At 39.8% G+C, this 1,908-nt stretch overlaps 1 non-coding gene across 1 annotated transcript; it reads right to left on the reverse strand.

Moving 5' to 3' along the window:
- Positions 1–837: 837 nt before the first annotated feature.
- Positions 838–914, reverse strand: trnaa-cgc. Its single transcript has one exon. It is a non-coding gene; the product is annotated as a tRNA-Ala (tRNA).
- Between the last annotated feature and the right edge of the window lie 994 nt (positions 915–1,908).

The raw sequence follows: 1,908 nt of genomic DNA on the forward strand, positions 1-1,908 counted from the left end.
ATGATAAACTTGGATTAGCAAACACAACCTGCCATTGGAACACAGGACTGATGGTTGCTGATAATGGGCCTCTGTACACCTACGTAGATATTCCATTAACTTCTAGCGACTCAGAAACCCGGATCCGGGAGCACCCCCCACCCCGCCCACACTGATTAGCATCGCTAGCATAGCGTCACAATTAAATAGTAGCATCTAAATATCATTAAATCACAAGTCCAAGACACCAAATGAAAGATACAGATCTTGTGAATAAAGCCACCATTTCAGATTTTTAAAATGTTTTACAGGGAAGACAAAATATGTAAATCTATTAGCTAACCACGTTAGCAAAAGACACCACTTTTCTAACTCCATCAGTTTCTTACTCCATCAGGTGCTATCACCAATTCGACCAAATAAAGATATAAATAGCCACTAACCAAGAAAAAACTTCATCAGATGATAGTCTGATAACATATTTATTGTATAGCATAGGTTTTGTTAGAAAAATGTGCATATTTCAGGTATAAATCATAGTTTGCCATTGCAGCCACCATCACAACTCTCCCCAAAGCGACTAGAATTACTACAGAGAGCAACGTGTATTACCAATTTACTCATCATAAAACATTTCTTAAAAATACACAGCTCACAGCAATGGAAAGACACAGATCTTGTGAATTCAGACAATATTTCAGATTTTCTAAGTGTTTTACAGCAAAAACACAATAAATCGTTATATTAGCATACCACATATGCAAACGTTACCCGAGCATTACATTTACATTTAAGTCATTTAGCAGACGCTCTTATCCAGAGCGACTTACAAATTGGAAAGTTCATACATATTCATCCTGGTCCCCCCGTGGGGAATGAACCCACAACCCTGGCGTTGCGAGCGCCATGCTCTACCAACTGAGCCACACGGGACCACATTGATTCAAGCCAAAGAGAGCGATATCGTTATCATCGCCAAAATATATTAATTTTTTCACTAACCTTCTCAGAATTCTTCCGATGACACTCCTGTAACATCATATTACAACATACATATAGAGTTTGTTCGAAAATGTGCATATTTAGCCACAAAAATCGTGGTTATACAATGAGAATAGTAGCAAAACTGGTCTGAAAATGTCGGGCGCCATCTTTGAGAGTGATCTAGCCTAATCGATAACTAATCATAAACTTGACTAAAAAATACAGGGTTGACAGGAATCGAAAGACAAATTAGTTCTTAATGCAATCGCTGAATTACATTTCTAAAATTATCCTTACTGTGCAATACCGGGTCCGCCAAAGCGAAGCTACACAAAACAAAATGGCGATATATGCGTTTAACATTTTTCAACAGAACAGCGATTTATCATCATAAATAGTTCTTACTATGAGCTGTTCTTCCATAAGAATCTTGGGCAATGTATCCTTTCTCGGGTCTAATCGTCTTTTGGTCGAAAGATGTCCTCTTGTCCCGTCGAAATGGCCACTAACGTTCGACCGGTACTGGAAACGTGCCCAGCGCTTCAAAGTGCGTCACAAAGAAATGCCTCAAAATCGCACTAAACGGATATAAATTGCTATAAAACGGTTTAAATTAACTACCTTATGATGTTTTTAACACCTATAACGAGTAAAAACATGACCGGCGATATAGAAGTGCCTAAACCATAGCTTGGAAGGAGGCCAGTCCCGACGTCCATCGTGCGTCAGGCGCAGGAAGAAAAGAAAGCTACTTCCGCCTTGTGCTCTTTTATACAGGCCCTGATTGCGCAATCGACTCCATTCAAATTGTCACCTCTTACTGACATCTAGAGGAAGGCGTGGGCAGTGTTTGTATCCTCATAGCATTTACAGGGACATTAAAACTGACCTGGGACCAGAGGCCAAGATTTCTGAAGTCTCACTCCCTGTCAGGAAAAGTGCTGT

Source organism: Salvelinus namaycush, chromosome 32, assembly GCF_016432855.1.
Source record: "Salvelinus namaycush isolate Seneca chromosome 32, SaNama_1.0, whole genome shotgun sequence".
Classification (NCBI taxonomy): domain Eukaryota; kingdom Metazoa; phylum Chordata; class Actinopteri; order Salmoniformes; family Salmonidae; genus Salvelinus; species Salvelinus namaycush.